We start from the raw sequence: 26,277 nt of genomic DNA, 5'->3' as shown, positions 1-26,277 counted from the left end.
ATTTCAAAAGTCACATGATTTGCAGCAGCCATTTTGACAGTTTATCTCTGTCCTTTTTTTAAAATATCAATGACTGAAGTGGTGGGAATGGAATTTGCTTCTGTGATATCTGAATGTTTTCTGTGTATGGGAAGGTGATGGCCTAGTAGTATTATCACTAGATCTATCAATCCGGAGACCCTGGTAATGTCCTGGGGACCCAGATTCAAAGAATACAATGATGACCGTGAAACTGTTGCTGATTGCTGGGTACTGGTGGTAGCCATACCAAGACAACTCTGGAAACCAAGATGAGATGTGGAGTGGGTGCCCTGCCTGGCCGTATAGTGACCATGTAACCATTGTCGACTGTTGTTAAAAATCCATCTGATTCACTCAGGGAAGAAAAGCTGCCATCCTTATTCAGTCTGGCCTACATGTGAATCCAGACCCACAGCAATGTGGTTGACACTCAACCGTCCTCTGGAAAATTCAGGATGGACAATAAATACTGGCCTGGCCAGCAACATTCATGTCCTGTGAATGAATCTAGATAAACCGATCACAAGCAATAACCAAATTAACATTGTTTGCACTTCTGCAAAAATATCAGCTTGGAGTCCTTGTCCTTTATGTCAGTTGTGGAGCCTGACATGGCTAGGTATCGAGTGAACCTTTTGCCAAAGAGCTACATGTGCCAATGATCACAAACATAGATGCAAATGGTGCTTCTACACTCCAATAACATATTTGTGCTCAGTTTCCAACAACAGCCATGACATACAAACAATTGGTTATTTGCTTCCTTCAGTATATTATGAGTGTATAGCTTATATCCATTACCTGAGACATAGATTGGAGTAGATATTTCTATGTGAGTTGAAATATGCCAGGACTGGCAGAGATGCTATCTTGAATTTTAATGTTCATTCGCATTGTACATCTTTCTACATTAGCTTTTAAACAGGCCTTGTGATCTCATTGTACTTAGGAAAGAATTTGTGATAAAATTAGGTGGTAGTGAAGAACAATGCTTACTGTTTCAATTAGACAGGGGTCAGAAATGTATGAATGGCTTTGATGTTGCTTTGTGTAAACTTCACTCTGTATCCCAGCATGTCACTTGTGGATTCCTCAAAAGTGCATTTGTCCTTTTGGAGCAGCTTAGTGTATTGTGTGAATTGAGTGAGCATCATTGATTGATAACAGATTGACTCATTACCATTGTTGTCCATCCTTGTCATTGCAAAAATGATGAATTTAGACTATGTTTCTGCCTTTGGCTGTGAGCATGTCGAGTTTGACTTGTATCCATCCATGACAGTAATGGTAGGAATGACTTTGTGGATAGTCTTTGTGGATGTGAAATACCACCTTCACATTGATGGTACCCTTTACTGTGTTGTGTGGAACTTCTGTCATACAGGTTGGGATAGATTTTGAACATTTCTAGCTACTCAGGATTGGGCATCCATTCGGGCAATCAGCAGCAGCAGCAAAATTGTAATTCAATCGCAACCTGTAACATCTGGAAAGGTGATAATCCCCCATACTAGAATAATCAGTCATTGTAAGTTTCACAAGTGTCTGCTAATGATGATACAATTTGTTGCTAAATATATACTGTATATTTAACACAAGCATTGATGAACGCGAATGCTATTTGCAAATGCATTGGGTTTTGTACTGAAATGCTGGCTTCCCATCATTGTAGATGGGGATATTTGTGGAAACTTCTCTTCCTCCATTAAGTTATTGTCCTCTACAATTCATGACTGGATGTGGTAGGACTGCAGAGCCTAGATATGGTCCATTGATTGTGGGATTGTTTGGCACTATCTATCAGATTTGCATACTGTTGGTTCTGCGATATCGTGCGTTTCTTCAACGCGAATTGGTTATAACATGATTAAAGAATTTAGACTGTTAATTGTAGAACACAAACTTTCCTTACCTGTGTTGACTATAACGTGATTCTGGTCCCATTGGTTTAAATGGTGCTGCTATTATGTGATTTTTTTTTATATAACGCGGCATTGCACGGGAATGGAACTATCACGTTATATCAGAACGGACTGTATGCTGCTTGGCATGCAAGTGGTCCAGTCTTATTGCTTCACTGGATTGACACCTCAGTTGTAGGTATATTCTGCTGCTCCTGACATGCTGTCATGTGCTCTTCATTGAACCAAGGTCGATCCCATGGCTTGATGGTAATGTGGGGAGAATTGAGTGGGGGATATGTCTATTTGTGAGCTTACAGGATGTGGTTGAATACAATTTTGCTACTAAAACACAGTTTGGGTTCTGCCAGGCCCATTCCATTTTTGATTTCTTTACAGCCTTGGTCCAAACTTGGACAGAAGACCTTAACTTAAGGGGAGGTTAGGGTGATTGTCCAACTGCAACATCAAGGGGACCTAACAAAACAGCAGTCAGTTGGATTGAGAGAAAACTCTCTGCTGTTAGTCAAACTAGTACAAAGGAAGATGGTTGTAGTTATTGGAAGCTAACCATCTCAGCCAGAGGATATCCTTACAGGAGTTCCTCAGGATAGTGTCTGATGTCGAACCATCTTCAGCTGCTTTAATAATAACCTTCTATCCATCAGAAGATAAGGAGTGGAGATCTTCACTGATGATTGCACAAAGTTCAGCACCATGTGTGATTCCTCAGACACTGACGCCGTCAATGTCTAAATGCAGCAAGACCTGCACAACATTCAGGTCTGGGCTGATAATGACAAGTAACATTCATGCCACACAACTATCAGGCAATGACCATCTCCAACAACTGTCCCTTGATTTTCAATGCATCACGACCACTGAAACACTCTTTATTGACATCCTTTGACTTACTACGGGCCAGAAACTGAACTGGAGAAGTCACATCAATACTGTGGCTACAAAGCTAATCAGACGCTGGAATTCTGCAGTGTGTAACCCACCTCCTGGCTCCACAAAGCTTCTCCACTACCTACAAGGCTTAAGTCAGCAGTATGATGAATAGTCTCCAGTTGCCTGAATAAGTGCAGTTCGAACAAGAATCAGCAAGCTGGATACCATTGAGTCAAAAGTGGCTCACTTCAACATTCAGGCCCTCCACCAGAGAAGCCCAGAAACAGCAGTGTATTCTCTACAAGCTGAAGTACAAGATTTTTGTTCTAAAGCTTATAAAATGTCTACAGCCTTGTATACATTCAGTTTACACATAGACCTGACTATCCTCACACAGCAGTGAGCACAACCTCACCTTCAGCAAGCTCCCTGATGGAGTGGAGTGAATGTACAGAACAACTAGGAACATCGTAAAAGCTCTGCTGCATGCAGGGCGGATCCAATGCCATCTCATCTTCTTTCATTGAACTACTGTGTGTAGCTGCTTACATTGGGGCACATTTCCAGACCAAGCTCCAAGTCATTGTCAACACCTTCGCTGATGTGTATAAGAGCATGAGCCTCATACGAGACGTTCATAAAACAAAAGTTCACTACCAACTTGCTCCTGCCACACCATACTGCCTCCCCTTACCTCCAAACCCCATTATCAAGATTCACGATTAAGAGTTAGACAAGGTGGATCATTGTTCATACCTTGGAAACCTAAAGCCATCAAGGGCAGACATTGCTGACCGAGGGTCAACACCGCCTTCAGTGTGGCATTAGGTTTGCCATTTTAGTTGCCTGAGGGCAAGAGAATTTGAAGATCAAAATCTCAAATCCAGTACCAGGCTCATGGTATACAGAGCAGTAGTGATAACAGCCTTTCTATATGGCTCAGAGAATCATAGAATTCATACAGTGTGGAAGTAGGCCATTCAGCTAATCCATCCACACTGCCCCTCAAGACAGCATCCCACCTAGACTTACTCCATCCCTGTATTTCCCATGCCTAACCCACCTAGCCCACACATGTTTGGACTGTGGGAAGAAACTGGAGCACCGGAAGGAAAGCCGCAGAAAAATGGGGAGAATGTGTAAACTCCACACAGACAGTCATCCGAAGATGGAATCAAACCCAGAGGTCCCTGGCGCTGTGAGGCAGCACTGCTAACCACCGAACCACCATGCCACCCTCACCATCCTGCAGAAACACCACCAATTGCCTCCACAAGAACTGTAAGTCCATTGATGAGATCAGCACTGCAGTACTGGTTTCTCACTCAGAAATATGGCGCTAACCACTCTCGATCAACTCCTCTGCGTGGGCAGCATTGTCCACAGGCCTGACATGAAATTCCTGAAAGACAGCTCTACTTGGAGTTACGACACATTAAACAAGACCCAGGAGAGTAGGGGAATTTCTTCAAGGGAATATTGTGAAATGGTCACGTGATGTTTTTAACAAAGAATGTTTTGTTAATAAAGGAGTTGAACTACAAACCAAATTCTGTATCCTTTTGTCTGTTTCACCAATGAGGGCACTTTCGGTAAAGTATTTTTAATATTAAACTGGTTGAAACTACCAAATCATGGACAATAAGTGATTTGATTTTGAAGGTTAAACATTGATGAAGACACCTAGAATAACTTGTTTGTTGTTCTTCAAGATAGTGCCACACGATATTTTACATTCACTTGAAAGGGAAGATAGGGCCATGATTTATTCAAAAACTTCTAGTGCAAAAGGTGATACCTCTGACAGTACTGCAGATCTTCAGTGCTATGCAAAAAAAGTTGTAGATCTTTGATAGATCCAAAAATTTTTGTACTCTAGTCTGGGGATAGGACCCAGAGGTAAGGCTGCTATAATCTAGCCCACTGTAAGTAGGTAATAAAAAGATGCCACAAACCAGTGAAAAGTACTCATAAATATCATTAAAAGAGAGTTCCCTCCAGTTTAGCAAGAGGCCATTTGGCCTATCAACTCTCCAAAGAGCCTCCCACACCTAGACCCAGGCCATCCCCATAACCGACATTTACTATGGCTAACCCATCTAGCCTACACACTGCAGAGCAATTTTCAATGGCCAATACACATAACCCCTACTTCTTTCTACTGTTGGAGGAAACCAGAGCACCTAGCAGAAACCCACACAGACATGGGGAGAACTTGCAAACTCTACATACACAGACAGCCACCCAAGGCTGGAATCAATCCTGGGTACCTGATGCTGTGAGGCAGTAGTGCTGAGTACTGAGCCATTGTACCACCTACCATGCCACTTCACTGTTGGAAGAGGAATATTTTGGGGAAATTGGAACAAACAGAAGCGTTGTGTTATATTGGTTGGGAAATCCACAGAACAGATAAATGAGAATATCATGGACACCTGAAGTACAGATGCAGGCGAAATAATTCTGAAACAAGAAATCATGGACTTGTTGAGTAGTCTGTAATGATGAAGATATGAAGAAAACTTTTGAAAATTAAGCAAAGGAAATTAGATTTAATATAAATTTATAATGTCGAAGTAATAACTGAAAAATTGAATATAGGTAAATTGCCAGGCTTTCACCTCAGTGTTAGAAAAACCTGGAAGCTTTCCTGTGTCTATTAACGTATGAGTCGAAATGTATGGTGCTGAGGTCGGGCAGTATCCGAGGAGCAGGACAGTCAACGTTTCAGACATTCTTGATGAAGGGCTTCTTCCCAGAATGTTGACTCTCATCCTCAGGTGTTGCCTGACCTGATGTGCTTTTTCCAGCATCACATTTTTTGACTTTGACTCTCCAGCATCTGCAATCCTCACTTTCTCCTAGTAATGTATGAGGCAGACAAAGCAGATGTTATTGGCTGTTTTGTTCCCTGAAATAAGCTTCCAATACCTATAGCTCTACACACTGCAGGGTAATTTCCAACGGCCAATCCTCCTAACCCCCACTTCTTTGGACTGTGGGAGGGAACTATCCCCATGAAGGATGGCTAGTCAAGAGATGCTTCTGCTTGCTACATTGGCAATATTTCTTGGTTGATAAAGAACCTGTTTGGCCACGTCATGAACACCTCTTCTATGCATATCAATTGTAGAGTAGCATTAGAACTCAGTCTTATTGATCAACAGAAGCAATGCTATCCACTGCACTGCAAAGCTGCCCTTAATAAAAGAAATGGGTGAAGAAATTGTTGGTGCATCCTCAGGATCTTCCAAAACTCTTGACTGAAGATTTGTACCTTTGTTTGATTTGGAAAATTGTAAATGTTACTCAATTATTTAATAAGGATAAAATAAGTCAGCTCCAAAATTATAGGCCTGTCAATTTACATCAGTTAAAATAGAAAATTGGGTATCTATGAAATTTGAAAGGGTTCAGAAAAGATTTACAAGGATGTTGCCAGGGTTGGAGGATTTGAGTTAGAGGGAGAGGCTGAATAGGCTGGGGCTGTTTCCCTGGAGTGTTGGAGGCTGAGGGGTGATTTTTTTGAGAGGTTTATAAAATTATGACAGGCATGGATAGGGTAAGAAGACAAAGTCTTTTCCCTGGTGTGGAGGAGTCCAGAACTAGAGGGGTATAGGTTTAGGGTGAGGGGGAAAGATTTAAAAGGGACCTACAAGGCAACTTATTCACACAGAGGGTGATGTGTGTACGGAATGAGCTGCCAGAGGAAGTAGTAGAAGCTGGTACGATTGCAACATTTAAAAGGCATCTGGATGGGAATATGAATGGGAAGTGTTTAAAGGGATATGGGCCAAGTGCTGGCAGGTGAGACTAGATTGGGTTGGGATATCTGGTCGGCATGGACGAGTTGGACCAAAAGGTCTGTTCCAAGCTGTATATCTCTATGACTTCAATGACACCCTAAAAACCTTCATGTAAATGTGAGGAACCCCTGGGAAAGTCTGTCCAGGACATGCCTAAATTGGAGGGGAATCCCCTGGGAAAGCTCTGTACATCTCATGCCCCATCAGCGACGACTGAATCGAGTCAAGTGTCGACAGAAAAAGGAATGAATGGCAACTCGGGCACCCCACCCTGTCATTGCCGCAGCCTCTGCTTGCCACACACCTGACAGGACTCTGTCAACCATGCACCTGAGAACTTGCTGTCAGTGTGAAGCTAGTCATTCTCAACTGTGACAGGCTGTCTCAGAGAAGATCATCAAATTTGGAATTTGTACATTTGAACAGAACAGAGCCTCTTCTGTCTTTCCATGAGATGATAGACAATCCGTAATATCACACGGAATTGCCCTGTCGAAGTTGAAAGAAATCAGGAAGACCTAACCCAGGGTGTGTCACCAAGCTGACTGCTTTGTGTCTGCAGCTGGCTGCTTCCGCTCAATGAGGCCCCAGCTCTTAACCCAAATCAGTCAAACCCGTGGAGCAATCACTTTGCAAATTCAAAGCCTGATTTGAGTGCAAGTCGAATTTCTCCCTACTTGACTTTACTCAGTTCGATGGAAACTTTTACCTTGCATGAACACAGTGAAGCTTTTAAATTCCGTTCAATCCCGATGATTGTGATTTACTTGTTTGTTTTGGTTAACCTTCTCCATGTGGTAAAGGGGAAATATCAGAAAACCCCCGGGGAGATTTAACTTGCAACGTGAAGAAAACTTTCTTAGTGTCACAGCATGTTTTCCAAAATCAGCGTGAGTGCTATCTCAGTTATTCTGTGGCTTGGAATGTTCTGATGAAATTTTGCATTCTGTTTATTTGTAGCATGGTTCTAAAGCAACTTTGTGGCTATGCTGAGGACATCAAGTACACTTTTTGCAACACTCAGGTTTACCCCGCTCCGAAAACACAGCTTAATCTTTGACCTGCTCATTGACAGGCTCAACCTGCATGTTGACAGGCAGTAGCCATCTGCTACAGTGTGGCATTTTCAGATTCATTCTTCCCAACTCCCACAGACACCCCTCTCTCCCCGCCAACTACTTGTGCAGATTTATAGATGTCACCAGCTGCTCTGTAGCTCATCAGGGAAGCCAATTTTTTACGGAGTGTGTGTCTTAATGCACGAGGTGGTGCACTGATATTCACAATGATGAGTGTCATCCATCTGCACAGTCGTACCCATGGTGTCATGAAAGAAAGGAAAAGGACTGTTTTCTAGCAAAGTTCTGAGCAGGGCACTTAACTGAAACTGAAACCATTCAGATCCTATTCATTAGTTTGACCACCCACATGTGAGATCATGATTTAACAATGAGTCATAGAGTCATACAGCATGGAAACAGACCCACTGGTCCAACTCATTCACACTGACCAGAAATCCCAATCTGATTTAGTCCCATTTGCCAGCATTTGGCCCATTTCCATCAAAACTCCTATTTATGTACACATTCAGATGCCTGATCAGATTTTGCAATGTGCTGAGACTGGGTACCTCAAATGGTCTGTTTGTGGATGGGCTCCCTGACACCAGTCCCCACTATGGGTATCACTGAAGGGTGGGTTAGTGATGGACAGGATGGCTGCTGGATTTAAAAATCCCATCTATGAGGCAGTTTAAAATCCAGCCCAATGACTGGTTTCAGACTATTCAGGGCAAAACTGAAGCTTTTTCCTTTCTTTAAGGACAAAGTTTTCTAACTGACCTGTGTGTTATTACCTACCTCTGGAATACATGGGACTTGAGCCTGAGTCTACTTAGCTCACTGCACTACCAACAGGCTCTCCTTTTTCCCCTATACACTAAGTGCTATTACATACAACTGAGCATCTTTCCATCAAAATCACCATGACTTTATTTTTAACAGTTATTATTCACCACCATCACCCCTTTTACCTTTGTGTGATGATACAAAGCAGATGATATTGAGTCAGCAAACTATTCCTTTTATCTCTCTTGATATTTACTTTCATTGACCTCAGATATTGATCTCCTCCTTTGGTGTTTGATAATTTGATCCGTGATTCATTCATCCTTTAGCGTTTAGAATTTTTAATTTTAAATCTGTTTTTGAAACTATTGGCCAATATCCTGAACTTAGCAATTTTACTGTCCAATCTGTCCCTATATAAAGATACTTAAAGCTAAACGGTAGAAATCAAATATTTGAAAGGTTAATTCAACTTTTATATCAATGTCCCTTTTAAACATAAACAGAGAATTGTTTAGCTTTAGGAAATGTCTACAATTATTTAAACTATAAATGTTAAGACTGGATAGAGCAGTAGATTAGTAAACTATCCTTTCATCTCAAGATTTGAATTTTAACCTAGTGAAGACCCAGACTCATAATTCTGAAACAATTGTTATGTTGTGTTAGTCCTATATAGGCATAAGGTCAAAACTGCTTGTTGCTAGAATAAGATTAGACTGCTCCATTTATTAGTAGATTCTTTGGGAATATCTGACAACTCTGGCGAGGAGGCAAGAAAGTATTGGGCTTAACTGGTTGTTAAATAACGTAGGAGGAGAAAATGAGGACTGTAGATGCTGGAGATCAGAGCTGAAAATGTGTTGCTGGAAAAGCGCAGCAGGTCAGGCAGCATCCAAGGAACAGGAGAATCGACGTTTCGGGCATAAGCCCTTCTTCAGCCCTTTTCCAGCAACACATTTTCAGCTCCGTTAAATAACCTATTTCATCTATCCAGTTAGTCCCACTAACTGGCACTTTCTCCATAGCTCTGCAACTTTCAGATTCTCAATTATAAAATTCCCTTTTCAAAGTCTCCATTGAATCTGTTTCAGGCCTTGGTTTCCAGATCACAACAACTTGTGTTTTTTATTCCCCATCTTATCCCTGGTTTCTTTTGGAGTTATTTCAAATCTATGCTCTTTAGTTATACTGGCATATCCACGAATGGAAACAGTTACTTTTTGGTTTTTTGATCAAAACGCTTCATAATTTTAACTTTTATTAAATTATTTTTGAACAAATGCTGGTCCAATGAAAGCTTCGCTATATTAATGCATGCACCTCATCCATTGTACCTTTATTAGTAAATCTCATTCTTCTGAAAGTGTCCCATCCAGAATAAGCTGCAATATTCCCATGTGGCTGATGTTGATATGAGGGCAGCATTTCTACTTTGAACTTAAAAGTTTCCATTGTCTGACCCTGGTAAACACCAGATAGTGATCTGTGTCATGATCAATACTGTGGTAATTGTACATGTTGAGAGTCACAGTTAATGATGTTCAGGCCTGAATGTTGCCAATACCCCGATCTTGGTTGTCTCCAGGACACACTGTAACAGTTTTGTTTAAAACGAAGTTTTAGTTACACAAAGCTCGCCATAGCAGCAAAACTCAAATAGTGTTATTCTGTTCTCATTTATCTTCTCAGACAGGTGGTCACGTCTCATGATTCACATTCACCTTCGTGCAGAATGCGGATCACCAGATGAAGATATTTTCAATGCATTACAGCCTTGGTTCAAACATGGACCAAGAGGGTAAGTGAGGGGGACTGCCCTTGGCATCAAGGCAGCATTTAATTGAATGTAGCATCAAGGACCCCTAGCAAAACTGGAGTGAATAGGAATCAGAGGAAAATTCTCCACTGGTTGAGAGTTATAGGGTAGCCAGGAAGGACCTGAAGAGAGAGCTAAGAGCAGCAAGGAGGGGACATGAAAGGTCCTTAGTCGGTAGGATTAGGGAAAACCCTAAGGCTTTCTATAGGTATGTTAGGAATAAAAGAATGACTAGGGTAGGAATAGGTCCAGTCAAGGATAGTAGTGGGAAGTTGCGTGTGGAGGCGGAAGAGATTGGGGAGACACTGAATGAATACTTTTCTTCAGTATTTACTCAGGAACAGGGCATTGTCGTCGATGTGAATACTGAGTCACAAATAAGTAGAATGGATGGCTTTGAGGTATGTAGAGAAGAGGTGTTGGAAATCCTGGAAAAGGTGAAAATAGATAAGTCCCCTGGGCCTGATGGCATTTATCCTAGGATTCTCTGGGAAGCAAGGGAGGAGATTGCAGAGCCATTGGCCTTGATTTATATGTCCTCTTTGTCTACAGGAGTAGTGCCAGAAGACTGGAGGATAGCAAATGTGGTTCCCTTGTTCAAAAAGGGGAGTAGGGATAACCCTAGTAACTATAGGCCGGTGAGTCTCACTTCTGTTGTGGGCAAAGTCTTAGAGAGAATTGTAAGGGATAGGATTTATGCACATCTGGATAGGAATAATGTGATCAAGGATAGTCAGCATGGTTTTGTGAAGGGCAGGTCGTGCCTCACAAACCTTATTGAATTCTTTGAAAAGGTGACGAAGGAGGTTGATGAGGGGAAAGCGGTAGATGTGGTATATATGGATTTTAGTAAGGCGTTTGATAAGGTTCCCCATGGTAGGCTACTGCAGAAAATACGGAGATATGGCATTGAGGGTGAGTTGGAGGTTTGGATTAGGAATTGGCTGGATGGAAGAAGACAGAGGGTAGTAGTTGATGGCAAAGTTTCTTCATGGAGTGCCGTCACTAGCGGTGTTCCACAAGGATCTGTTTTGGGACCATTGCTGTTTGTCATTTTTATAAATGACCTGGAAGAGGGGTTAGAAGGTTGGGTGAGCAAGTTTGCGGATGATACGAAAGTTGGAGGAGTTGTTGACAGTGAGGAAGGATGTGGCAGGTTACAGCAGGATATAGAGAAGCTGCAGAGCTGGGCAGAAAGGTGGCAAATGGAATTCAATGTAGCTAAGTGTGAGGTGATTCACTTTGGGAAGACTAACAAAAAGATGGGGTACTGGGCTAATGGTCGGATACTTGGTAGTGTGGATGAGCAGAGGGATCTTGGTGTCCATGTACACAGATCTCCGAAAGTTGCCACCCAGGTAAATAGTGCGGTGAGGAAGGCATATGGCGTACTGGCTTTTATTGGTAGAGGAATTGAGTTCCGGAGTCCTGAGGTCATGATGCAGTTGTATAAGACTCTGGTGCGGCCGCATCTGGAATATTGTGTGCAGTTTTGGTCGCCATACTTTCGGAAGGATGTGGAGGCACTGGAACGGGTGCAGAGGAGGTTTACCAGGATGTTGCCTGGTATGGAAGGAAGATCGTATGAGGAAAGACTGAGACACTTGGGGCTGTTTTCATTCGAGAAAAGAAGGTTTAGGGGTGACTTGATTGAGGTGTACAAGATGATTAGGGGGTTAGATAGGGTTGACAGTGTGAACCTTTTCCCGCGTATGGAGTCGGGTATTACAAGGGGGCATAGCTTTAAATTAAGGGGGGGTAGATATAGGACTGAAGTTAGGGGTAGGTTCTTCACTCAGCGAGTCGTAAGTTCATGGAATGCCCTGCCAGTTGCAGTGGTGGACTCTCCCTCTTTATGGGCATTTAAGCGGGCATTGGATAGGTATATGGAGGATAGTGGGTTAGTATAGGTTAGGTGGGCTTGGATCGGCGCAACATCGAGGGCCAAAGGGCCTGTACTGCGCTGTATTCTTCTATGTTCTATGTTCTATACCTAGCAGAAAGGCAATTAGTTATGGATGTTGGAGGTCACTCATCTTAACTTTAGGACATCCCTGCGGGGGTTCCTCAATGTAGTGTCCTAGGCCCAACGATCTTCAGCTGCTTCATCAATCCTCTGTCATAAGGTCTGAGGTGGGAATGTCCACTGATAATGGCACAGCATTCATGACTATTGCTGACTCTTCACATGCTGAAGAGAGCAAGATCCAGACAATATTCTGCCTTGGGCTGAAAAAGTAGAAAGTAACATTTGTACTACACATGCACCAGAAAATGATCACCTTCAGTAAGAAAGAATCTAACCATTGCCTTGACATTCGACAGCATCACTATCACTGAATCCTTGTCCATGTTTGATCTAATGACACGAGACTTCACGGGATGTGCAGTCAATTTTGAGGACTCCTTGCATAATTCTCACCACTGTGTCACCTCCTCTGCTGGGGTTGTCCTGCCAGAGGACAGCACAAGCTCAGTGATGAGATCAGAGTGGTGCTGGAAATGGTGTTGTCTGGGACATGAATGTATGATTCTATGAGTATGCCTACATCAGACCATTGTTTGGCTAGTCGGAGAAACAGTTGTCTCAATTTTGGCAGTAGCCCCAGATGTGGGTGAGGAGATCCTTGCTGCTTTGAGGGAGTTGAGTTTGGTGTTGCTGTTGTTTCCCATGCCTGGGCTGATGCCAGATGGTGCATCCAGTTTCATACCTTTATTGAGATTGAAGTTATGCCCATTTTCAGCCTATCAAGTGCCATACAGATTCCAAATGTCGCCAAGCTGCAAGTCACCTGTCAAAGTTCTGGTGCTCCAGCCTGCAAATTAAATAGTTGGTCTCTTTTTTGTTTTTGCTTGTGCTGCTTGTTTGATTGGTGTGATGGATTCTATCCACTTATTAGCAGAGACTAAGTTCCAAACTTTCATTTTAACTGATGGATTGTGGCAAGTCAGTGTTTTTCTAGTCATAAGCTGGCTGACTTGAGCTGGGCATAGACTGACTAGTGGGTCACGATGGTCCCTCTCAGTGTCAGAGACAGCCCGCAGCAGGCATTCTTCAAGCCAATTGAGTTGAGCTTTTAACTTGCAACTGTTGTTTCCCCTGTTGTCTTGACACACTGCAGTGAAAACTGGAATGTCCTCTCCAGAGCACAAATCTATTTCTGGGGACTTCCCCAAGAACCAGTGCCCTCCTTTCAACCTTCTGCTTTGAGACCAAAGAACGTAAAGCACTGTGTTTGACATTAGCTTTGGTTGCAGAAGTAGTTGGTTTGGCCTTCACCTTCAATTTAGACCTTGACTTTTTGCATAATACCGTCAAGGCAATGGAGATATTTGTCCATAACTGGGAGTTTGATTCATGAGTGTTAAGGTGTATCCACATGCTGCTGGCCAGCAGAGTAAATGCCTGGGTGCAGCTAAACCTCCTTTGAATTCCTCTGAAACTTTAGCATCGGCCTAGTTTTATTATGCCATTAGGAGACACTGCTGAGGACGGACCAAAAGAGAGGCTATAGACTGTTGAGGAGAGACTTACAGATTTGGCCCTGTTTTCACTTTGCTGCTTGCCAGCAGTGTGGGCTGAAAATAGGAAGCAAACTCATATTCTAGAACTAGCATCCAGTTAGTCATCCAGGACTAGTTAATACTCGGGACAAGGGTTAAAATTCCAGCACAGCAATTAGTGGAATTTAACATTAGCTTTCAATTCCAACTTTATTGATTAATGTTATGATGCCAGCTGATGGTACTAATGGGAGTGCCAGATCTCAGAAAAATATCTGGCTTGATAGTTGTTTTTTAAATTTAACATGGCAATTATTTGCTGAAGCATCAGCACAGATTTTCTTTAATAATAAAACAGAAATTGATTACATGAAAGGAAAGCAATAATGTAGAACAGACCAACCTATCTGAATATAGAAGATGATTTGAAAGGTCAGAAAATACACACTAAAGCAAAATCTCAGCTATTCCCCACACCATCACTCTGGAGAAATCAAAATCAAGAAAGATTACCATTCTCTGTCAAATCTTTAAATTTGATTAACCAGTTAGTCCCGGTTCCCTCTTGTGAAGAGCAAAAGTTTCTTTCATGAATACTTACAAAACTGACAGCTTAGACTCCCTCAGCTTTCAATAAACTGCAAATTTCTAATCAGAAATTCCTGGTCTGGAAGTTGCACAAACTAATCTTCTACTGAGGTAACATATACCCTGAACAACTCTATTCTAAGACAGAAACTATACTTTTTTCTGACTCTTCTCTCAGCTGCTCAAAAGGTTCAATCTCGGTGGTATTCCAAAGCTAAAATCCATCCTGGATTATCCTAAAGTAAATCCATCGAATGACGCCTGAGTTTTACACATCAGGTCGTATACCGAGCATTAACACTCCAGGGGTCTCTGTCCTCTCACACATACTGGATTAGATTAATGTTCTGGATAGATGACTGACTTTGTTATTTTTTTAAAACTGTTCATAAAAGTAACCAACACCCAAATGCTACTATTCTTAAATATAGATTTTATACATATTTCAAACAGCCTTCATAACACTAGACATAGGAATGATGATCCCAAAAGTATAATCAATTGCTATAATCGATTTGGTGTATTAATGTATTTTAGAGAAAGAAATCTGCCATCCTGGCCAATGTGTGCCTCGAGACCCACAAGCAATCTGTTGGCCTCTTAACTGCTCTCTGAAATGGCCTAGCAATCTGTTTAGTTCAAGGGCAGTTAGGCATGGGCAACAAATGCTGGTGTTGCAACTATGTCCACATCCCATGAAAATGAATAAAGAAATCACATTGGACTTTCGACATAACACATTACTCTGGTTGCAATCTGACCTATAACTTGCAAAGCTTTAGCAAAACATTCTTATTGGAATCTATGACTCTATTTATAAAACCAGATATCCTATTCACTTTGTAGCAACCTTTTCCTTTGATCCTTTCAGCCCAAAGATTGATGTACAGGCCGATTGCTGTATCCGTGGGTCCAGTTTCCACGGTTTCAGTTACCCGCGGTTTACCGTGGCCCGAACATATTATAGGGAATGTTCCAGCAACCATTAAACAAATGTGCAAAATATTGCAAAAGTGGAAAAGAAAGCAGTGATATTTTCCCAGAAATTTGTAATTGCTACTTTCTTCCAGTCTTGCCCTCACTACCGCCACAACCACTCTCCCACCCATTGACTCCCTGCCCCGCTTCTATAACTGTCATCTACATCAGGCACTGGAATCTATTATGAAAGGCCAATAATGACCAGATGTTAAAGAAATGTTACACACCCTGACCTGGCCACATAATTTAAACAGATACTGAGGATTTGCATTCTTCCTTGTTAAATCAGCTCAGGCGATGAAGTTGACCGAATATGGAAACAACTTCAGCCTGCGAATGGACGGCTGACTGCTTGCTGGCAAAATCTGCTGGTGTTGTACCATGTCCATATGTTCCCAATGTGGTGATAAATGACATAATAAACCTTTTGATTATGTCAATGCACAATAGTTGGCTAAAATTAACACGGCCCTGAAGCATTAAATAGTCCAACTTTACCGACATTACTTTGTTACAAAGTTTTGCCATGAAATATCGGATTTTCCTGAGTTGCAACAAACAGGAACAACAAGCCAATAAAAAAAGTGTGTAAAATGGATTTATGTCCCTTTAGACTCCAAAGATTTCAACTTTATAAATATTTGCAACAAAGGCACATGTATTGACACACAGATTTAAGGGCTGCTTATATTGAATTTGGTTTTAACCTCCATGGTTTACTTTTCCCAAGGATAGTTTTGGTCAGACGGGTTTACCCAAATGATCCCTTGTAGAGAATTACATCCAGATTGTCTGGAAGGCTTGTGGGTTTGTGCTGCTCACACGATCTTAACCTCATGTATATTCTTTCGGTTGTGGATTTCTCGAGCATTGCTCATTATTCACACTCGGCATGATGTGGGCTCCTTAACTTGATTTAAATGATGCATACCCTCCATGGCCTAATTACAACTCACTCATTAGAATATATAAAAGCATGTGGCAAATTGCTTTTTCCCTGACTTTCTTTCTTGTGGCTAAGCATAAAATGAACATATCAGTTTTGTTGGCAATAATGGCTAGGCTATTGACAAATTAAACCACCAAATTGGACCGTGTCATGCTATGAATGGATGATGTAAATTTGTTTTGACTACAGCTGATGCTTGAGTCAGAAAGTTTACTGCATGTTGTATTACTACCAGCAACAGGCAGATGTTTTAAAGATGTGCTAATTTGCATTGGTTCAATCAGTCCTTGGTACGTTCTCAGAGGTAATAAGTTTTAAGTGAAACAATATAATTCCAAATGCTATGACCATGATTTTGTTCATACTGTGGTATGGTAACTGTCAGGTTTTTAAAGAATTTTTAATCATTGTGCGGGAAGATTTCCTGAGGTCTCTGGTGTGTAACAAAATTGTGAGCTCATTCTTCGTGAAAGAGTTTCGAACTCCATTCCATTGAAATGACAGGAGGTAAATAATCACCCCTTTCTGGTATTAATGGCAACCTCAAGGTCTAGCACTGAAGAAGTGTTATAGTGTAATGAATTCCATACGGTGTAATGAATGACCTGTCTTTGGAGCTTTAATTTGTTGCAAAGCCCCTCAAAGCAGGTAGTGCTTCCCCAGCACTAAAAGCTCACTCTGTTCGCAGTTTGGTACAATCCAATTACTTGCTACACTATTTCAGAGGGCAATTAAGAATCAATCACATTGTTTTGGTTTTGGAATCACATGTAGGCGCCTGATGGGTTTGTATCGCAATGCACTCATTTTTTTGAATTTAAATTCAACCTTCAGCTAAGGTGAGTTTGAACCCAGGGTTACCTGTGTCTCTAAAACTATTAACCCAATGATAATACCACTAGACCATCATCTCCCATCTACTTAATTGCTCATTTATATTGTATCCTTTCCAGTTCAGCTTCTTGGAACAGCCCATATCCAATAAAGTCAGTAATATAGCACGTTGTGCATGATCTGCAGAGAGAATAGACTCAAAGAATCAAAATAATTCTAGCCTTTTAATGTTAACCTTTCTTGATTTGACAGATATATACATTCAGAAGAAAACTTGACTGACCTAAACCTTGAAAGAGTGTGTAACTTTTCTTGATACAAATGCATGCAACATCAAGTAATGATGGTAAAATGGTAGAAATATTTGAATAGTTACTGTGACCATCAAGGTGACTAAAAAGGTAGACATGGCAATGGAAGAAATGATGTAAAGACATTAAAGATAGCAGGTCAGGAGATAATTGACAATCTTGTATAGAAGGAATAAAACCTTTTTGCCCAGAAGGATGTCAGCGTATTAAGGGAAGTGAGGATTGAGACACAAAAGCACTTTAGGTAATTCACATAACTTTTCGACTGTTTGAATCCCTGCAGGATGGAAGCAGGCCATTCAGCCCATTGAGTCTACACTAACCCACGAAAGAACATCCTACCCAGACCCACCCACTACACTATTTCTGTAACCCTCCATTTCCCATGGCTAATCCACCTAACCCACACATCCCTGGACATTATTGGCAATTTAACATGGCCAATCCACCTAACCTGCACATTTTTGAACTGTGGGAGGAAATCAGAGCATCTGGAGAAACCACAGAGACATGGGGAAAAAATGTGCAGACGCCACACAGACCGTTGCCCAAGGATGGATTTGAACCCAGGTAACATGAGGCAGCAGTGCTAACCACTGAGCCACCATGCTACCCCTTTCTATTTAAAAGAGGGAGATAGTACAAGTTAAGGGAATTATAGATCAGCTGATTTAGCATTGATTATAGAACAGGAATATAACCTTTAATCAAAGATGTAATGAATAATTGAATGTAATGGAATATCCCTTCCTCAAAAGCTCACATGCAGCACTTAAAACTTTGCTGATTGTTGCGATGGTGGTTACTTCAATGTCTTCACACTTTTAATGGAATTGGCCTGGTCTTTGCAGGACAAGTCCTACATGATTCCTGAGAAGAGTTATGAAGTATGGGTTTAGTATGGAGTGAGGAACCTGAAAGAAACTTTCAGAAGGTATTGAAATGTTTTGTGAAATAAATAGATATAATTCATAATGAGGTCATCTAACAACTATATCAACAGAAGTGGACTGAACAAATGGCCTGACACCTGTTTGCCAGATGACCTCACTACAAATGTCTGACTGAGTTTTTGTAATGATTAATGGACTCAGTCTTTATATCTGCAAAGGGTAGGGCTGGTTTAGTTCCATTGACAGTTTGATGAGATTGTAACAATGCAATCATTCTTTGAATATCTGCCGATTTAGACAAGACTAAGAGGTGTGAAATATCAAAACATTCTTCAATGTGATTTTTCCTGGTTGTTTGATTGAATTCTTATGAGATAGAAGAGAAAGTTGCTTTCAAAGAGAATATATTGAATGCATTTTTTTTTAACATGAGCACATCTAAGCACTGTTTGTGAAACCCTCATGCATCCGAATTCTGATTTGACACTGATATCAGAGTCCTGATCCAAACAAGTAATTCTGCCTCATGGTTTCTAGGTGAAATCCTCAATGTCAATGAATGCTATGGACTAATTTCCAGGCATTGATTGTGGCACCAGGTCATATATTTTGGGGGTAAGCCAACGTCCACATGGTCAGCTTGCTCTGCTTTAACATTTTAGGCTCTTTAATTGGTATGAGGCAGGACTTCCAAACATTTATAATAGGGAGTCAGCAGCTCCACACTTCACCAGGAATGGTGGCCATTGCTGGTATTATGGGAGATGTGGGATGAAAGGAATCATGGGTGGCCCTCAATCCTGGTAAGTGCAGGAATTCATCAGGTTGTTTTGGTAGGCTCGGCAAGGTGGTTTTAGGGAACCATGTTGGAGAGGGCAGTGTGGATGTGGAGATGCAAAATTGTGAGTGTGCAAATTCTTGATTGGGCACAAGGACCACCTCCTTTCACCAACCAGCAGCCTGCAGATTAAACATGCTGGACTGTATGATGGGTGTAGGCATCTCTTGCTAACTGTTAAATCTGGGTGGTTGTAGGATGTGGCCCTAATTTGGATACTAGTTGCTCAGTGACATTATTTTCATAGAATTGTGATGGTAGACAGGCTGTGGATTGCCTGGCACCCTAACTGGTGTAAAATTCAACCTGTTTTCAGAGATGCGGCAAATGGTGAAGAAACTGGATAAACAAAAATAAACATTGCTACAGCACCCTGGGCATAGTTCATTCCAGTTCCAGGCAGGAATATTCCAAATGATCAAACTCCCAGGTGCAGGGAGGTGAACTGGCTCCCCTTCTATATTCAGCCAATCCCTACCCCCCAACCTTCATCACCCCTCCCCCTAGTCAGTTGCAACAAGGTTAATTTGGAAAGGATCCCTTCTCTTGCAGATACCTTTGTTCCACAAATTACTTTTATTTTGAAAGAAGCCAAGTTACCAACACTTTCTTGATTAACAAAAGAGGTGAGTTTATTCATTGTTAAATGTGAGAAGAGCTAGTAATTCAATGCACATATAATGAGAGGTGAGCCTAAAATGAAAAAAATTAAAAATCATAGTTCTAGGGGTCAGTCTATAAATTATTCATGAACAGCATATCGTTGAATGTTACATTTGTTGCAATAGACAGTAATGTTAAGAGTGGCAGGTAGACAGATGATTTTTGAGATTATTGGTTTTGTAGGCTGATTGAAGTTCCTTTCTCCTGGTTCTTTTTTTCAGCTGGCTTGCAGCATTTGCAGTGAGAGATTATCTTTGCCTGCAACACAGAGGTACCTAAGGGATACTCCTTCCACGGGGAGACAGTGAGGACTGGAGATGCTGGATATCAGAGTTGAAAAGCCTGGCACTGGAAAAGCACAGAAGGTCAGGCAGCATCCGAGAAGCAGGAGAAATGACATCCCTTCATCAACTGGGATATTCACAGTCACCAATTCTTGAATCCAAGCAAGACAAATAAGTTAGAAGATTCTTTTCACATGGAGAATTGTCAGTTACACAGACAAGAGAACTCAATCTCACTTGTCTCTGCCAATGGAGTTGATACATATTTTTAAAATCTCTTTTCTTTTTTCTATAGATTTCTGGATGGTAAAGCAGACATGTGTGCAGGAGATGGCTTTCTGCTGAGAGGGGAGATATAATTAGCCTCTTCAATTTCCCTTCTTACTACGTCATCTTCCTTACATGTGGAACATTTCATGCGCTTCACATAATTGCTGATTTTAATTCTTCAGTCTTGTGTAGCAGTCCTCCTTTTAAAACAACAATTTTGGAATTAGATGTCAAAAAAAGATAAATACTTTGGGGTTCTGATCCATTGTCATAATAACATAAAAGAGGTGTATAATAGCAATTGCTTGCCCTTAGTTGGATAATTAGTCTGGTGCAAAGGCAATATTCTTATCTATTTAACATTGACTTTAATTAACTTTTCAATTTTGTGGCATGTTTTGTAAGATTAATATGAGATTGATAGATTAACTCAAGATGTTCCCTGTTCTAGCCAACTCCCACATATAATGCAATTATGTAAAAATATATTAGCAACAAAATAAGGATAATTTTTGTTGAGATTGGAATCCTGGCAAAAGCATCACACATGTTGTTCATAACCTATCCACACAGCTATTATAAAAATATTTTCAAGTTGGGACTTCTACTGCAACTGGGAGTGGGTGCAGTTTGCCAACTATGTGGCCAACTCAAAGCACAGTTGTATATGCACACGATCTTTTAAAAAAAGCAATGAATGCACTAAGATATGTATATTTGATGGTAGCTAGTCAAGTAGAGAAGGTATTGGGAATACCTAGCTTTGTAAATAGGAAGGAATATTGAAATGGAAAGCAAGGAAATTATGATCAATCTTTTCAAATTACAAGGCCTCAGCTGGAGTATGATGTACAATTCTGGACACCCCATTTTAGAAAGGATGTCAATTACCTTGGCAAGAATACAGAAGTACAGTGTTAGTTGATATCGGAAATGAGGGACATTAGTGAATTGGTAGGTCTGGGTAAGTTAAGATTACTCTCCCTTGAATGGCTGATTAAAGTGAGAACTAGAGGAGTTAATCAGACATTTGATAGAGCAAGGCGGATAAAGATGCTACCTCCAGAAAATGGATTGGGAACAAAACGGTTTGCGATTTTAAATCATTGGTCTAAGAACCAAATAAATTAGAAGATTCTTTTCACATGGAGAATTGTTCATTGTTAAGGTATGAAATGCATTCTCTGGAAGAGTGGTAGAAACAGATTTCAGAGCTTTCAAAAGGCACTTGGACATGTACTTTGAAGAGTATTCCACATATATAAGAATGGATCATATGCATGTATTTGCCATTGTCAATGACTTCAAAAGTAAGTCGATGTGTGTTATATTTTAAAGTATCTGTTCATCTTCTGTGATGAAAGCTACGATTCAGGTGAAAAATCGTTTCGGTAAACAATGTTGTGTTGGCCAAGGAATGACGTCAGCCAATGGGTAAAGGGCAAAAGCTTCAGGGCCAATCACATGAAAATGAATTTTACCCAAAGTAAGAGGCATGGCAGGCATTACACAATTCTGAAAATTTTAGAAAAGAAAGTTAAAGAAGTAATGCAAGTTAAGTGATGTTTTTGATTTTTAGATTCAATTTTCACATCGATGGCAAGGTTCGTGCCAAATCTGCCCCTGTATCTATCAATCACTGAAACTTGATTTGCACCACAGAAGTGATTTGGCTTCAAAGTGGACCGATTTGTTAAGTCTATGGATTAGTGCCAGAAATAGCCCATTGAAATAAGGGATACTTTTCCAATACCTTTTAAATTCAAAGGGAAAGTAATGATTTTGGCATTGCTCCATATCTCATTGAATTTCAGCTTCTGTTAAACACTGAGACAATTCATACCTCAGGTTCTTGGAGATTTGTTTTTAATTATGCTGCTTTGCACAGATCATACAGGGGTAAGAATGTACCAAGCTCAGAAAGAATAATTGCTTCTAGATAATTCAGTGTTCACTGTCTTCCAGCCAATCCTTTCTCCAAAACATTTGGCTCAAGCCTAATCTGAATAACCCACAACTCCATGCTCCAGCCCTCCACCTTCTTTGATTGAACAGTTCCACTAAAGATCAATAATTCATTTTAAAAACATCAAAGAGGTAGCTAATGATATATAGCCCATATGCAAATCAACAGCAAACATTGTTGTGCATACTTGCATTATTGCTGATAATTTGGTTTCCCTGCATTATAAGTATACTCATTGGTAAAGGTCATTGTCCTTACTGCTGTGCTGTATGACATAGAGTCTGATATAGGTGCCACATCAAGACTCTGGAATGCTTCCACCAAAGACAACAGAGGTCCATCATGAGAGTTTGATGGCAGAACAAAATCACAATGAGATTCTTCAGTGTGTTGCGTTCAATAGCATTGACCAGATCTGTGGCACAGATCTTCTGTAGTGAACTACCTCAGGGAAACAACAAGGTGTTCAATGCACAGGATACAACTACACCCGAAAAACCTATGCATTGCAGACACCGATCCTGGAAAAGCATTTTATCTTACGAGCTCAATTACTGAAATTTTGTCCAACATCTTTCAAAGTCAATGTCTGCCAAATCCCAGCTTTCTGAGGAAAGCTGGAGATAGCATAGTTAATGAAGGCTCCCCTTCGCACCAAGATGAGTTGCCTGTTTTGTGGAGATCTGTGCCAATTCACCGTTGGACTCTTCAATTATGCAAAGACCCACAGAATATAATGAAATTGCTAACAACTCAATAATTTATCAGAACAATGAAGGGTCCACCATGATATTCATTTAAATCTGAAATATTTTGTATAACCATGGAAAACAATAATATTTTCCTTTTCTTCTACAATGACTTTCTTTTTGTTCTCCCAATTTCTCCCACAAATAAGGACAGCAAATTTCCTTCTCTAAAGTGAATTAAATGGGTTTTCATAACAATCATCTCACAGTGATCTGTAATCTTTTCATTGAATTCTAATTCCACCATCTGCTGTGGTGAGATTCAAACTCAGGCTCCTAGAACATTACCCAGGTCCCTTGATTGTTAGTCCAGTGACTATTCCACCAGGTCATCACCATCCCATTTTCTAATTAAGTGTTGAAAGGCAAAATTAAATTTTCATTAGTAAGTGGTGAGAGATCTATTTCCATGTAGTAACATCCTCATTATAATGTATTAAGCTTTATTGATATACATTTTCTTGTTCTCCTACCTGCTGTAAAGACAGTGGATGGTGTCAATTCCCAACCTGGAAGTCAGAGCAGTGATCTGGCAGCTCAGCTCATCACTTGCCCTCCATCAATCACCATCATCTCAGGGCATGCTCCATGAGCAATTATGATATATACGCCGCCATCCACCAGGACCTTCAGGCCCTTATTGGCAAACTGGGTGCCAATTTACTCCTGTCCAACATGCTTGGGTGAATTAACAGGTAGCTGGTAGCTGGTAGCTGCTCACTACCAGCACTTAATCAAGGTCCATGGCTGGGATTTAAAGATGATGTGGCACCAAGAATCCCAGGGGGAGATTTCTAATTGGCCTAGCTATAATTTAAGATTATGTCCTAGATAAGAAGCTACACAATATATAAAGAGTATATGAAGATGTGTGAAGTATCAAATGTCCTGGTGTGGTAACAGTGTCATGCATGACTACACAATACATCAATGAATTGAATCTTTCATTTCTACTAATCGCATGGTCTAACAATGCCCTGAATGCAGATCTGAAGTTCTATAGCAATCAAGATTGTGATTAATGTGGAAGTGAATATTTGAAATCAACAATAATGGCAACTAAGGTTTCAGAATTTCAATGGCAACTGTCTTGGTGGTGTTATTGTCTGGAGCCAGGTAATCAGATTCCAGTTCAGATTCCTAGCTCAGCGCAATCCATCTGGCCCTGACATTCTTGTTTCAGTGCAAATTTGAGTGGGTGAATGAATAAGGAACTAACTCAAGGAAAATAGGGCATCAATATCAAAGTATTTGAGAATTTCATTGCATTGCATTGACTGAACACACAAAGTGATAGAAATAATTGCAATGTGTTTCCATGTTGTTATGAATGTACTGCACGCTCAACAAAGTTATTTATGCATTTTAACCTCTTCTATGTATCCTTTGTAGTTTTCTGAAGTTTTCAATTGCTCAGATTCAAACCCATTGAATTTTTTTTATTTGTCCTTGGGCCTTGAAATTCTTGATATTGTAAATGTATTCACTGAGAAACAATTTTCTTCATGCAAATCTGTTACCATGTACATTCTTGAGTTTAAAAGAAATTTTCCTATGAAGTCAAGTTGAAAGCTGGGGATTCATAGATATGCCAATATGTTCCCATTGCCTCCTGCTTTTCCAAAAGGTGGCTTATATTTATAGCTGGTAAACTTCATGACAGTGGAGGTAAGTCAGTTGAACTAATTAATTCTTCAGTTATCTCACCAGGACAATGGAATACAGGAGCCAAACAGTATTTGTAACTAATCAATCTCAGGCTACATAGATGCTGAACAGTTTGAATCTTCTGGAAGTCTAAGGCTTTGAGGGTCCCAGTTAATGTACGTAAACCCGGAGGCAGTGGGGTCAATGGTAGAGAGGATGGGCCGAGGATGGTCACCTTGGGCACTACCCTGTGGGCAATTACCATAAGCCTCTCCTCCATCGAGGTACAGAATGATGCCTCCATGTCTCCCTGAGAAGAAGGACAGCATGATGTGAGTTTCATGTGCCTCATCCCCAACTTGCCTAGCCACTGCTGCTTGGAGTCAATGTCAAGAACATCAGAGTGCATTTTGGAGCACATATTGGTTTAATGTGTGACTACTCTCTCCATGGTAATCTTTAATCTCTCCACGGAACAGGTCAGATGCTCATATACCAAGACACAACTCTTGGTGAACATAGACTCCTCCACTGTATACATAAATACCTATCCCCAACATCCCTGTCACATTATTTTCCTAAGGTTTGCTGCATCTCTAGCTGACATTACGTGCTGAAATCTGAAGCCCATTATCGATGTGCCTGTTCCCCAGCAATTCTCTGAGTGTCTGCGACCTTGGTTTTCACAGCCTCTCTGAGCATATGCAAAGCCACTGAGCTGCCCTTACAGGTATATGGACCCGATTCCAAATGTGTGACCCAGGTGGATGTACCCACACTGGTGGAGGGTGTGGGATAAGTGGATAACAGTCCAGCCTCTGGGTCACTGGTGTAAATGTCACCAAGGGTGGTATCTTCACTCTGTTGGTGTGGAAAAGACTTGAACTCTGGATTGCAAAGAGGAGAACAAAATGACGCAAATTTTAAGTTTCTGCAGAAGCTGAGTGGGATGAAGGTATGGGCATGGGATGGTGGAAGTTTTAAAGTCTTTATTTGAAACTGCTTGTGTGTATTTTCCATATGGAGAATCCTATCAAGAGTCACCAAGACAATAAGCAGAATGAATGCTTGTTTTCTACTATTGGTTTAATATGTTTTACTCAGTTTCGTTAAAATTGAGGAATAGATATAATGCTATGAAATGCAAGATTTCTGAATTGCACATATTCCCTGTGTTTGGTAGCTGGTGGTGCAGATTTCAGAGAGGCTATTTTTGGATGTACCAGGAACAAAACACACTGCGAAGAAACTCAGAACATCAGACAGCATGCTTTATAGAGAACATCCGAGGACAGGCAAAATCACCAACACATTCCACCCTGACCTTAAATTTACCTGGACCATCTCTGACACCTCCCTCCCCTTCCTGGACCTCTCCATCTCCATCAGTGACGACCGACTTGACACTGACATTTTCTACAAACCCACCGACTCCCACAGCTACCTGGATTACACCTCTTCCCACCCTACCTCTTGCAAAAATGCCATCCCGTATTCCCAATTCCTCCGCCT

General features: G+C 40.9%; 1 long non-coding RNA gene across 1 annotated transcript in view; it reads left to right on the top strand.

Moving 5' to 3' along the window:
- Positions 1-20,402, top strand: part of LOC122552768 (uncharacterized) — a 144,987-nt gene extending 124,585 nt beyond the window's left edge. Inside the window, exon 8 of the long non-coding RNA XR_015758422.1 lies at positions 20,071-20,402. This is a non-coding gene — a long non-coding RNA (uncharacterized LOC122552768). The remainder of the gene's footprint in view (positions 1-20,070) is intronic.
- The last annotated feature ends 5,875 nt before the right edge of the window (positions 20,403-26,277 follow it).

The sequence above is a fragment of the Chiloscyllium plagiosum genome, unplaced genomic scaffold, assembly GCF_037043375.1.
Source record: "Chiloscyllium plagiosum isolate Xiang-an unplaced genomic scaffold, Cpla_swu_hap1 HiC_scaffold_10, whole genome shotgun sequence".
Lineage (NCBI taxonomy): Eukaryota > Metazoa > Chordata > Chondrichthyes > Orectolobiformes > Hemiscylliidae > Chiloscyllium > Chiloscyllium plagiosum.
The sequence above is the reverse complement of the archived record's forward strand: the minus strand, read 5'-3'. Positions and strand labels throughout refer to the sequence as shown.